General features: G+C 44.2%; 2 non-coding genes across 2 annotated transcripts; both read right to left on the reverse strand.

The window, feature by feature from the left end:
• Positions 1-290: 290 nt before the first annotated feature.
• On the reverse strand, positions 291-362 carry Trnal-caa. Its single transcript has one exon. It is a non-coding gene; the product is annotated as a tRNA-Leu (tRNA).
• A 238-nt stretch (positions 363-600) lies between these two features.
• Positions 601-674, reverse strand: Trnaa-cgc. The gene has a single exon. It is a non-coding gene; the product is annotated as a tRNA-Ala (tRNA).
• Between the last annotated feature and the right edge of the window lie 13267 nt (positions 675-13941).

A 13941-nucleotide genomic window follows, 5' to 3' on the forward strand; every position in this document is an offset into this window, starting at 1 on the left:
TATGATGAGAGAGAGAGAGAGAGAGAGGGGTGTGTGTGTGTGTGTGTGTGTGTGTGTGTGTGTGTGTGTGTGTGTGTATAATTCATCTCGGTCGCCTGCTGGTCACCCAGCCAGTCTTCCCCATTACGGAGCGAGCTCAGAGCTCATAGACCGATCTTCGGGTAGGACTAAGACCACATCACACACAACACACACCGGGAAAGCGAGGCCACAACCCCTCGAGTTACATCCCGTACCTATTTACTGCTAGGTGAACAGGGGCTACACATTAAGAGGCTTGCTCATTTGCCTCGCCGCGCCGGGATTCGAACCCGGCCCTCTTGATTTTGAGTCGAGCGTGCTAACCACTACATTACGCGGTGTAGTTTGTGTGTGTGTGTAATTCGCTGTTTGATCTGCTGCAGTCTCTGACGAGACAGCCAGACGTTACCCTACGGAACGAGCTCAGAGCTCATTGTTTCCGATCTTCGGATAGGCCTGAGACCAGGCACACACCACACACCGGGACAACAAGGTCACAACTCCTCGATTTACATCCCGTACCTACTCACTGCTAGGTGAACAGCACCTACACGTGAAAGGAGACACACCCAAATATCTCCACCCGGCCGGGGAATCGAACCCCGGTCATCTGGCTTGCGGAGCCAGCGCTCTAACCACTGAGCTACCGGGCCGTATGTGTGTGTGTGTGTGTGTGTGTGTGTGTGTGTGTGTGTGTGTGTGTGTGTTACTGGAGAATATGAAACAAAACTAAAATTAAGAAAAGACAAAATTGTAATATTTACAGTGGAAAATTAGGAAGGAAGGGTTATGGAATATAGTAGTTGTAGTAGTAGTAGTAGTAGTAGTAGTAGTAGTAGTAGTAGTACGAGTAGTAAAAGTGGTGGTAGTAATAGTAGTAGCAGCAACAGAACGACCAGTAGAATAGTATAAGAAATAAGTGAAGTGACGCAGTACACAGAAGCTGGAGACAGGAAATAAAACAAGGCATTCTGAAACTTGAGTATTAAAATGGCTACAAAACGTTACATAGAAAATAAGGCCACAGCAGACCTTGAGATCCCTACAAGATGACTCGAGCAAGGAATACCAAGATGAGAGTGGTTGTAAAGGACATCAAAGTGGAAGGCGCTCTCCTCACCCCCCCCCACATTAGGAGAGAGAGAGAGAGAGAGAGAGAGAGAGAGAGAGAGAGAGATTTTATCTTCAAAGGGACTTCATAGGAAAATATTATGTTCTCTTTTCAAATCAATTGCCAGTTTGAGTAACCTATATAGCTTTCTTGCTCCACGTCTTTTTTTTCACTCATAGCCTTAAGCATTGAGGTAATAAGGAAGGAAGAGACATAAGCAGATCTGGAAAGGTAAGTAAGAGAAAGACGGAAAAGAGGGAGAGATAGAGAGGATCCCCAAGGAGAAGGAGCACGAATATGAAAAAAGGGTCATCTGATCTTCTAGGAAAAGAAATGGTAATAATGATATTTCTGGGTAAAGGCTCTCTCTCTCTCTCTCTCTCTCTCTCTCTCTCTCTCTCTCTCTCTCTCTCTCTCTCTCTCTCTCTCTCTCTCTCTCTCTCTCTCTCTCTCTCTCTCTCTCTCTCTCTCTCTCTCTCTCTCTCTCTCTCGGCCCTTCGATATTTACTTTCTCCTTCGTTCATTTCTTGTTGGTGTTGCTGCAAGACAAGGGAGAGAGAGAGAGAGAGAGAGAGAGAGAGAGAGAGAGAGAGAGAGAGGGTGAGGAGGGACCGACAGGAGCGAACAGGAGGTGGAGTGGCTGTCTGCTTCAAGGAAGGAATGCAGGCCCAGCTACTCGACATAGACACGCCTCCAATGATGGAGATGATGTACTTCCGAGTAATGCTGGCAGACCGCTCAGCCCTCCTGCTGTGTGCCCTGTATCGCCCCCCGCGACAAGGGCCTGACTCACTCTTGTACCTGACTGAGACCTTAGACAACCTGATGATGGCACACAGCTGCAGCCACGTGCTGATTGTGGGGGATCTCAATCACCACCTGGAAAGAGACGCCTACGAGAATCTCCTGAGGTGCAGGGTCTGACAGATCATGTCACCTTCCCCACACATGAACGAGGAGGGACATTAGACCCTGTCATCTCAGACTACCAGGAAGACAAGCTTCAGTGTCATCAGCTGGGGCTCGTGGGCAGCTCTGACCATCACGCTGTACTGACACAGCTGGAAGTGGGCGTGGCTCAGGACGAGGCCACCACCCGCACCATCTGGCTGTGGAACAAAGCAGACTGGGCTTCCCTGCGCCGCGACCTGACCCACACCCCATGGGCCACTCTGCTACAGGGAGGAGCAGAGAGTGAAGCACTTGCACTCACCTCTCACCTTCTCGCCCTCCAGAGACGCCACGTCCCACACAGGGAATACACCACCAGATCGACGGATCAGCCATGGTTTGGCTACCGTTGCCGTGTTGCTGCCGAGGCAAAGTATGCTGCCTGGCTCCGCTACAAGAGGAACCCGACTCGGCGCAACAAGGACCTGCACAGGGCTGCATGCAGGAGGATGGTGGTAACCAGCAAGTGGGCCTTAAAAAAGTGGGAGGAAAGCCTGCGCCGGAAACTGTGTGGCACTGGCGTAGGAAACAAAACTTGGTGGTCTCTTGTTAAGGACAAACAAGGAACTGGCCACCAAGAATCCATCCCTCCCTCAGCAAGCAGGACGGTACTGTCGCCACCAGCAGTAAGGAGAGGGCACAGTTGCTGGCTTCCTTGTTTGCTGGAAAAATGAAGGTCGGGAATCCACAGCAGCCACCGCCTCAGCTGGTCCAGCAATGTGAGAAGACTGTCACCATGGTGGAGGTGACGCATCAGCAGGTGAAGCGATTATTGCGGGGCTGGACACACAGAAAGCCACCGGCCCTGATGACATCAGCCCGCACCTGCTGAAGCGATGCTCCCAGGAACTGGCTGCCCCTCTCACCCAAGTTCACAACTTGTGTACGGGAAAACGTCTGGCCTTCAGTGTGGAAGGAGGCTCGAGTAGTTCCTGCACACAAAAAGCTCCAGGACGGACCCAAAAAACTACAGACCCATATCCCTGTTGTCAGTGGTGGGTAAAGTGTTTGAGAGGGTCGTGGCAGAGGTGGTGTGTAGCCATCTCAAGGACAATGCCCTCCTCTCAGACCAACAGTTTGGGTTCAGACCTGGAAGGTCAACCTCCGACCTAATGATGCTTCTCACCAGGCATTGGCAGGACGCCCTCGACGACGGCAAGGACACTATAGTGGTTGCTTTGGACATAGCAGGAGCTTTTGATAAAGTATGGCACAACGGATTACTAGAAAAGCTTCGTGCTAAAGGCATCCAGGGTGGCTTGCTACGACTCTTGGGAAATTACCTGCAGGACAGAAGCCTCAAGGTGGTTGTCAACGGGCAAACATCTGAGTCCCTGCCTGTGGAGGCATCAGTGCCACAGGGTTCAATTCTTGGCCCACTCCTGTGGAATATCTACGTGGATGATCTTCTCCAGCTACTGCCAGGAGTCATGGCCTATGCTGATGACTGCACCCTCTCCTATACCTATCCACGCCAGGACAGTGGGCGGGCTGCTGAGGCCATCAATCAGCAGCTACGAGTGATAAAGGAGTGGGGTGCTCGCTGGCAAGTGACATTCGCGCCGGAGAAGACACAAGCAATGGTTGTCTCTCGGTCCCCAGCCGCCATGGCAGCAATGGCAGGAAAGTTGTCTTTGGCGCTGCTGCTCTCCCACTCCAAGATGACGTCAAGATACTTGGAGTGGAGGTGGATCGAGGGCTGAGGTTTGACAGGCATGTCAAAACCATTGCCAAGAAAGCCTCTCACAGGATCTCCGCTCTCAGAAGGATCGCCAGTTTCCTCGACAGGAAGGGGAGACTGCTGCTGTACAAGGCACAGGTGCGGCCCCACCTTGAATACGCAGCTCTCTCCTGGATGTCCTGTGCCGCCACACACAGAAGGAGACTGGACAGCATCCAACGCCGCGCCATACGGCTAGTAGATGCTGCACTACCACCTCACCCAGAGCCTGAGCGTCCCCTTGATTCACTGGAACACCGCAGAGACGTGGCGGCGATCGTAGTGTTCCATAAGGCACAGGTGCAAAGAGTGCCACATCTGGCAGGGCTGCGTCATCCTCTAAGAGTCACCGCACGGAGCACGAGAACGGTGCTCAATGGTGGTGACGCCGTAGAGGTGCCGCGATCCCACGGGTGTCAGCATCAACGCACCTTCGCAGGACGCGTCTCCAGGATGTGGAACTTGTTCACGGCCGCGGTGCCTCACGTCCAGGAGATGAACACACACAGTGTCAAACTGATGGCACATAAGTGGAGACAGACACTGCCAACTCCTCTGACACTCTTTGTGACGTGACACTCAGTGTAGTGCAGTGCGTGAATAGTGCTAGTGAAGTGAAACGAATAGTGCTCCATTTACATGCTGACCATCTTGTATATTATCTATTTTTAAGTCTTGTAAATATTGTAGAGAAATAGATTGTAGTACCCTTAGAATAGGTAGCACACGACAGTGCGCCTTTGGGTACATGTTCCTTTGTATTAAGTTTTGTTTAAATAAAAAAAAAAAAAAAAAAAGAGAGAGAGAGAGAGAGAGAGAGAGAAGGGTCTGGCTTCCTCCTAGTCACTTCTTTCCCGCCAAATCGTCTTACAGCTGAGATCCTCTTGGGGAAATTTTCCACTTTTTTCTACTTTTTTCTCAGACGTTTTTGTTGACTAGTTTGGCGAAATATCTCTCCTGCCTCTTCTCCCCTCCCTACTCTCTCTCTCTCTCTCTCTCTCTCTCTCTCTCTCTCTCTCTCTCTCTCTCTCTCTCTGCTTTATCTTTATTCGTGTCGCTTTGTAATTTTCAGTTTATTTTTGTTTATTTGCCTTTGTCTGCCTGTCTCTTCCTTTAGCACAACTGGCTATCTCCTTTTCTGAATTATCTCTCTTTTCTCTTCGTCCAGTATTTTCCCTCGGTTCCTCTTATCTCAATTCATTTTTTTCAAGATTTACATTGTTCGACTAGTTTTGTTATTTTCTCTATTTTCGTATTGATTTCCTTTTGCATTTATCCCTTCCTTTAGTTATTGCCTCCCATCATTCCCTCTCCAGCCGCCATACTCTATTCCTGCTACTCAATCCTTCCTCCTACCTTGTTCCTCCCTGCGTCTATTCCACCCCTTGCCATGATATTATATACTACATCTTATCGACTTCATTTTACTCTATCATATTTCACCAACCATTCTCCTTTCCGTCTATGATATACTGTAAAAGCTTCTCCTCCTCCTCCTCCTCCTCCTCCTCCTCCTCCTCCTCCTCCTCCTCCTCCTCCTCCTCCTCCTCCTGCTCTTCCTCCCATGCGACATCTTCACTCAAATTTAGGACACCACAAAACCGGCTTGGCTAGACACACTCCAATCTTTATACGGTCTGCCATATCACACATTTCTCCCTCCTCCTCCTCCTCCACCTCCTCCTCCTCCTCCTCCTCTTCCTTTTCTTCCTCTTCCTCTTCCTTCTCCTCTCTTTTCCTTCATTCTCCTTTACCTCATCGTGTTTCTCCACAGTTTTCGTTTTTTTCCTTTTTTTCATTTTTGTTCTACTTCTTGGTATTTCTTGTTCTTTCTCCTGTTCTTACTTGTGTTGTTTTTCCTCTTTCTCTTCTCATTCATATTCTTGCTCTTCATGTTTTCTTCCTGTAACTCCTCCTCCTTCTCCTCCTCCTCCTCCTCCTCCTCCTCCTCCTCCTCCTCCTCCTCCTCCTCTTCCTTTTACCCCTGTTCTTTCTCATCGTTCTTGTCTTTCCTCCTCCTCCTCCTCCTCCTCCTCCTCCTCCTCCTCCTCTCTTCCTCTTCCTCTTCCTCTTCCTCTTCCTCTTCGTCTTCCTCCTCCTCCTCCTCCCTCTTCTTCTCCCTCTCCTCCTCTCCACTTAAAAATCCTCCTAGTCGACATTATCATAATTTATTCCTTTGCTCCTCTTTATATCAGCAGCAGCGGGGACAGGAGGAGGTGGAAGAGGGAGAGAGGAAGGAGGAGAAGGAGGAGGAGGAGAAGGAGGAGGAGGAGGAGGAGATGGAAGAAGAGATGTTATGGTGGAAATGGGAATATAGGAGAATTAGGAGAGCGGTAAGTAAAAAGGATGGAAAGGAGAGGAAAAATTTTGTTAGGTTATAAAGTCTCATCCCAGAAATTGCATATCGAGGCTGTTCATTTAACTTAACTATTTCCGTTCCTCATCTTTGCATTCGTTATTTGATGTGATTATTCGTTATTTTATATACATTTTTTTTCTTTTACCTTGGCTAATGCGTCTGTTTCTTAGTTTCAGTCAACTTTCATGTTCTTCTATGCACAGAGACTTCTTTACTCTCAGTTTGTAGCATTTCGTTGCATTGATGTTATGCGAAAACTTTTTTTTTTTATTATTTAATTCACCTTTTAAGTGTGTGTGTGTGTGTGTGTGTGTGTGTGTGTGTGTGTGTGTGTGTGTGTGTGTGTGTGTGTGTGTGTGCATGCTTATGTTTTTGTGTATTGCTGTGTATTACTCTGTGTGTGTGTGTGTGTGTGTGTGTGTGTGTGTGTGTGTGTGTGTGTGTGTGTTGTGTGTGTGTGTGTGTGTGTGTGTGTGTGTGTGTGTGTGTGTGTGTGTGTGTGTGTGTGTGTGAATCAGCTACGATTGTCTGCAGTCACGTAGTCAGTCGTTCCCTTGCTGAAAGAGCTCAGAGTTCAAGTTGACATCACTCACACAGCACTCACTGGGACAGCGAGGCCACAACCTCACAAGTTACATCCCGTACCAACGTGGTCCTAGGTGAACAGGCGCGCCCATTGTGTGTGTGTGTGTGTGTGTGTGTGTGTGTGTGTGTGTGTATGCGCGTGTGTGTGTGCGGGCGCGTGAGCATTGAGAACTTTTTTTTTTCGTCGTCCTTGTTCTCTGTTTCTTCTTTTGGTATGAACTCTCAACGCCACCACCACCATCACCACCACCACCACCACCACTGTCGACTGCTGCCTCTTACATATACACATCTAATTAGAGGTTCACCGCCATTGCTACGCTTTCCCTCCCTCCCTAAATTAATCTTTTCTCTAAGAATTCATCTCATATTTCTACTCTTCCTTACCTTCCACCACCGCCTCTGCTCCCTTTTTCTCCTCCTCCTTCTCCTCCTCCTCATTCTCCTCCTCCTCCTCCTCCTCCTCCTCCTCCTCCTCCTCCTCCTCTTTCTCCTTTTCCGCCTCCCTCTCTTCCTCCTTCTCCTCCTCCTCATCTTCACATAATGGGGGTGTTGCGACCACTCCCCTTGGATTTTGATGGCCTGGATAAGAAAAAAAGGTCTGTTTCATGGACCTTGTTGATGCCCAGGTAGCTAGACCAACTCTCTCTCTCTCTCTCTCTCTCTCTCTCTCTCTCTCTCTCTCTCTCTCTCTCTCTCTCTCTCTCTCTCTCTCTCTCTCTCTCTCTCTCTCTCTCTCTCTCTCTCTCTCTCTCTCTCTCTCTCTCTCTCTCTCTCTCTCTCTCTCTCTCTCTCTCTCTCTCTCTCTCTCTCTCTCTCTCTCTCTCTCTCTCTCTCTCTCTCTCTCTCTCTCTCTCTCTCTCTCGATGTAGTAAACAAGGTCACGTCTTATGGCCCTTTTGGTGTCTCTCAAGATCTTGGTCTATGTCTTGGTGTCTAGCAGGGTCCTGAAGTCCTTTGTTCTTTTTATGTTGCTCTCTCATAGGAGTTTTATTGTTAGTTGTAAGCAGATGAACATTTATCTGGTTATAGGCCAACAAAATTTTTATTTGTTTTTTCTTACTCCTGTGGAGGGGCCAGTCCAAGGCAAAATAAAGAAAAGTAAGTCAAGAGAAATGCCAGTCGTTACAGTAATCATTCATATATAAAGCATACTGTTGAATATTCTCCACCCAAGTTCCTGTGGTGTAAAAGAGTCGTCCACGAGACTATCCCTTTCACCTGGGTTCAACTGGGGTAAGAATGTGAATGATGTGTGTGAGTACGTTGGTTGTCAGGGCCAACTTGTTTGGGGATCAACTGTCTGTTACGCCGTTACCGAAGTGCCGTGTTGATCATCTCCCTCCATCTCCCTCGGTTTTCATTCACGTGGATGAGGTGTGAGAGTCTGCATGTCAGGTTGTTGCTCCCTGTGATCCTGTTTATTGATTCGTGTCCTGTCTTTCTCTCCTTCCCACCTGCTCTTTGTCCTCTTATACGCAAGAGTTTCATTTTGTAGTGTTCCATAAATTTTAGTTCTCTTTACCACTTCTCTTAAGTAGTTATTTATTTGTGTTTGCTTGATTTAATACTTAGTGATCTTAACTGTCCAAGGGATTCTATGAATGATCCATATTACAAAGTCATTTAGTCTTTTCTTTAATGTCTAATCCCTCATCTCTATATCAGTGGCAGCCAAATATGTGTTTTGGGTATTTTCATTATGGCTTCCATATTCAGTATTAGGTTGCGTATGATTATCCTCATTTTACTCTTTTCATTTTTTCTTGTTTTCCTGCCTGATATACAGATAGGTGAAATAGTCGTTCTCACTGGTATTTTTTAACACTAATGTTTGGATTTCAGTGGTTACACTCATAATTCTTCATTTGCTCGTTTATCTATATGTCTGCAACAGTTGAACTCAGTACTTGAAATAAACCTATGAAGAAAAAACACATCACATTGAATAATGCCTCAGTTGAAATACTCATGTGCAATGTTATTCAAATCAAAGAAAATCAATACTACATTAGTATAAGAAAACGAAGAAAAAAACTGGTAAATAAATGGACAAATCCTCTGCGAGTCGGAAAATATCAGTCAGTTCTGTTTATCCACGTGGCGGGAAAAAAAAGAGGAGAAAGAGGACGAGGAGGAGGGGGCGAGGAGGTCAAGGAAGAGGATTAGCTGCAAGAGGAAGAGAAGGTGGAGTGGGTAGGAGGAAAGAGGGAGGCCAGAGAGAGAAATGGAGGCGGAAGGAAATGAGGTAGAGAGAGGAAGGAAAGGAAGAGATTTAGGAAAGGGGAGCGGATGAAAGGGATGAAAGAGCGGAGAGAGAGAGAGAGAGAGAGAGAGAGAGAGAGAGACTGGGCAAAGAAAATGAAGAGAAGAAAGTAGAAGATAAGCAAAACAGTAGAATAAACAATGAAATGAAATAGGGAAGAAAAAAAGTGCAGAGAGAGAGAGAGAGAAAGAGAGAGAGAGCGATCGAGAGGCCAGAGCCGAGTGTTTCTCCTACTCTGAACCACCTTAATTTTTCATGCGAGAAATAATTTGCATATAAACTCGGCCATCCCTTTCACAGGCCAGCGATTTACGTCCCAAAAATCGTCAGAATACCAATGAGACGAAGCCGAGAAGCAGGTGAAGGGGTGACAGAGTAGTGGAGAGTGATGGGAAGTGATGGGAAAGAAGAGGAGCAGGTGAAAGGATGATGTGAGTGTAGGGAGAGAAGGGAAACGATAAGCACGTATGGGGAGTTATGAGATACGATGCGGAAGTGTAGTAGCGGTGGTGAAGATAGGGAAGAGAGAGAATGCATGATAGGGAAGCAGTGAATATTGTAATGTGAGAGAAACAAGAGGATGAAATGTGACAATAGGAGGAAGGAATGAAGGATAACTGAGAAACTGATGATGGTAATGGGATATAAAAGACAGGGAGGGGAAGGAAGTCATAGTGAAAGGCACAAGATGAGAAGGAAGAGATAACAGCTAAGATCAAGTAACCAGCATAAAAGTAAGTAGTGGAGAGAGTTGAAGAGAGAAAAAGGAAAACAGAACAGGAGAAGACAGGCAAGAGAAAGGTAGAATATGAGAGGAGAGTTTGATACTGTTCATCTCTTTTCTCTCTTGCATGCAGCCAGTTAGTAGTGTCTTTGATGAGTGTGTGTGTGTGTGTGTGTGTGTGTGTGTGTGTGTGTGTGTGTGTGTGTGTGTGTGTGTGTGTGTGTGTGTGTGTGTGTGTGTGTGTGTGTGTCCCATGTCAGTATTTCCTTGTTCCACTCTAGTTCCCTCGTGTCTGCCCGGATTCTCTCTCTCTCTCTCTCTCTCTCTCTCTCTCTCTCTCTCTCTCTCTCTCTCTCTCTCTCTCTCTCTCTCTCTCTCTCTCTCTCTCTCTCTCTCTCTCTCTCTCTCTCTCTCTCTCTCTCTCTCTCTCTCTCTCTCTCTCTCTCTCTCTCTCTCTCTCTCTCTCTCTCTCTCTCTCTCTTACATCGCATATTGTTTTTGATTGTGTTGAAATTGCTATTATAATCCATTTGGTGTTTATGTAATTAAAACTCACTAATATCATCGTTATTATCGTTGTTATTATTCTATTATTCTATTATTATTATCATTATTATTATTATTATTGTTATCATTATTATTATTATTATTATTATATTTATTAGAAATATTAATATGATTTATTTTTACTTTTATTTTCATTATGAGAAACAGAGAGAGAGAGAGAGAGACAGACAGACAGACAGACAGAGATAGAGACTGTGTGTGTGTGTGTGTGTGTGTGTGTGTGTGTGTGTGTTAATTCACTGTTTGATCTGCTGCAGTCTCTGACGAGACAGCCAGACGTTATACGGAACGAGCTCAGAGCTCATTATTTCCGATCTTCGGATAGGCCTGAGAGCAGACACACCGGGACAACAAGGTCACAACTCCTCGATTTACATCCCGTACCTACTCACTGCTAGGTGACAGTGAAAGGAGACACACCCAAATGTCAGAATCGAACAGAGAGCTCTAACCACTGAGCTACCGGGCCGTGTGTGTGTGTGTGTGTGTGTGTGTGTGTGTGTGTGTGTGTGTGTGTGTGTGGATATGAAAACTTTCTTTTTTCCTATGTTTTAATGGAATAATATTAAAAGAAGGTAACTGTTGATAAATATTGATAGAAAAAAAAGCAACAAACTACCTGCATTTGATACTTTGATTACTAGACTTAAGTAAAGGATAGGGAATGAGTGTGGATGAGGGAACAAGTGGATGGATGGCCGATTGCGTAGGTGGAGTGGTGGGTGTAAATGTGTTACTGTCAAAGGGAGAAAAGAAAAACTGTGAAAAAATGTCCCTCCTGCTTCAGTCAGTCAGATCATTTACATCCTTCTTTCTACCCTCCACTACACTCGCTTAGTCTTCAGCCTCTTCTCCACTCTCATCATCATTGAATGTTCTCGTCCTCCTCCTCCTCCTCCTCCTCCTCCTCCTCCTCCTCCTCCTCCTCCTCTTCTTCTTCTTCTTCTTCTTCTTCTTCTTCTTCTTCTTCCTCCTCCTCCTCCTTTTTTCCTCCTATTCTAGTCTTCGTCTTCGTCTGTCTTTTCATCTTGTTCTTGCTCTTCAACTCCTCGTCTTCATCTACCTTTTTTTTCTTATCCTCGTCCTTCTCTGTCCTTTCTTCCTGTTCTTGTTGTTGTTGTTGTTGTTGTTCTCCTCCTCCTCCTCCTCCTCCTCCTCCTCCTCCTCCTCTGTGTCCGCCCAGAAGTCATATTTAATGGATTGACTTCATCAGATCCTCATTTATTGCCGGCAAGTGACACCACAGAATCAGTGAGTCACTCATCTAGCCTCATCTGTGGCAATGCGTCTTAGGATGTAGAAGGAGGATGAGAGAGAGAAGAGGAGGTAGAAGAGAATGAGAAAGGATAGGAGAATGAGGAGGAGGAGGAGGAGGAGGAGGAGGAGGAGGAGGAGGAGGAGGAGGAGGAGGAGGAAGAGGAAGAGGCAGTGGACATCCATGGAAGGCGGACAATAGTTGGAGTGAAGAAGCAAAACCGAATATGACTTGAGGTGAAGAGAAAGAAAAATGAATGCTAGATGTAATTGAAGGAAAACTGAGATGCGTATCAAAGAGACGTTGTTTTAAAGGTAGAAGTAGATTATAACCAAGAAGAAATAATGGAATAAAGGCATAAGAGAGAGCAATGAGAGTAGAGGAGAAAAAATACGCACTGTTGAGGGAAATATACAATGGTGACAGGATAGAAATATAAACCGTGTGAAAGCTAACGTGAACTGTGTGAGTTAAGGAATATTAAACACTGTAGCAGAACAGAGAGAGAAGTATTTTGAGATGATGGAAGTAGTGACGGAGAAGGATAGGAACATTATACTGAAGTGCTGAAACTGTGAAACGTTATAGTGTAACATAATGCAAAATTTGATATGTTGGGGATTGGTGAATATTGATGTAAGTGACAGGCTATAGCAGGAAACTGTACATCCAGTCAAGGGATCTACAGAGAGGTAAGGGTGAATGAGGAATGCTGGAACGAAATTTATAAGTTGTGGTGGATTTGAGGACTGAAGATGTGTTATGATGTGAAAGTTAGGACTATTAAACGTGAAAGTAAAGAAAATAAGTTAGAACAGATGATATATTTGTCAAGGTCGTGTACATTCTTGAAGCACCAAGCATTCCTGTTAGTAACGCATATATTGTTATCTATTTTTGGAATCAAGAAAACAATCTTGAAAACTCAAAAATAAAGCAATGAAAACCCACAATCCATCAATATAAACCCTTAAAAACTGTTGAAATCATTGTAAACTCTTTAAGCATCATTTGAAATCTTTGATATACCCTTTTAAACCGTGAATATCAATATAAATAACGCAAATGTTGTACATTACCGGTGCGATCATGACAACAACTCTGAAAATTTATATTTCTGAAGCAGAATTAGTGATGTGGGCGCGTTATTCCCGTAGACCTGTTCTTCAGCAGTGTGGGATAAATATTTGTTGAAATTAGACTATTTTTCAGTAATCCTTCTCAAGTGTAACTAACTATTTATTTACTACTACTACTACTAATAATAATAATAATAATAATAATAATAATAATAATAATAATAATAATAATAATAATAATAATAATAATAATAATAATAATAATAATAGTAATTTTAATAATGATAATAATAATAATGATAATAATAATAATAATAATAATAATAATAATAATAATAATAATAATAATAATAATAATAATAATAATAATAATAATAATAATAATAAATAATAATAATAATGATAATAATAATAATGATAATATAATAATAATAATAATAATAATAATAATAATAATAATAATAATAACAATAATAATAATAATAATAATAATAATAATAATAATAATAATAATAAACAGAATTAAAAATGCCGTTATTGTAACTACTGGTAGTATTATCATTAATGTTTAGGCAGGCATTTTTTGTGCAGGTTAGGTCACGTGCAGCCTTGATACCTCTCTCTCTCTCTCTCTCTCTCTCTCTCTCTCTCTCTCTCTCTCTCTCTCTCTCTCTCTCTCTCTCTCTCTCTCTGAGTCATCGTAATCACAATATTGTCTGTTATCATAATCTGCGAGGAATAGTGAGTTTGGATGGCCACACTGGAAGCGATTTCAAGTGTGAGTTGCCACGGTAACAGACTCAGACTCCAGTGTTCTATGCCACCTCCTTCCTTGCCCATCCATGGCCCTGCCATCAGCTGACTTACTTGACATTGAGTTGATGGTCTTATTCATCACCAAGCTTCGTATATATACTTCCCGTAGAACTAGAGGATGAATGTGATGAGAGGATTTTATATCATATTATGGAAAAGCGTAATGAAGTATTGTAACATGATTATTTGAGAAATAATATAGAGACATAGGATGAACGAAAGCCGCTATCATTGCGCACAAGAATTGAGGTGAAAATGTTCTTAGAAAGAGTGCTTTGGTTCATTGGCGTGGTAGTTCTTGAAAGATCTGCTCATATCAAGATGTTTGAGAGACTTGTGTCCCGCCGCGTCAGGAAGACAGACTTGTTATGTTTAATAATGGCTTTGAGTGAGAGGAATATTAATCCAGTTATCGTACAGTGAAATGTGTAGTGATTGGCTTACTATTCCGCGTGCAAATTATGTATGAAGTGTAACGTTAAATGCT

The sequence above is a fragment of the Portunus trituberculatus genome, chromosome 47, assembly GCF_017591435.1.
Source record: "Portunus trituberculatus isolate SZX2019 chromosome 47, ASM1759143v1, whole genome shotgun sequence".
NCBI lineage: Eukaryota > Metazoa > Arthropoda > Malacostraca > Decapoda > Portunidae > Portunus > Portunus trituberculatus.